A 249-nucleotide genomic window follows, 5' to 3' on the forward strand; every position below is an offset into this window, starting at 1 on the left:
GTGCCAACAGCCCCCACCTGCACACACTGACGCAGCCCATCGTGGTCACGGTGCCACGGCCGCCCCTCAGTGAGCGCGAAAGTCCTCTGCGGGGGTCCCTGGGGCAGGAAAATTGGGGTGGGACGACTTCTGGGGCCTGGGCCTAGTTTCCGCGTTGTGCTCCCCACAGGGCCACCTAAGGGCGTCCCCGGCATAGCCGTACGCCCTGAGCCTCCTGCGCCGGCCCCGGTGGCCCTGGAGCCCGCACCC

This window comes from Myotis davidii, unplaced genomic scaffold (assembly GCF_000327345.1).
Source record: "Myotis davidii unplaced genomic scaffold, ASM32734v1 scaffold770, whole genome shotgun sequence".
NCBI lineage: Eukaryota > Metazoa > Chordata > Mammalia > Chiroptera > Vespertilionidae > Myotis > Myotis davidii.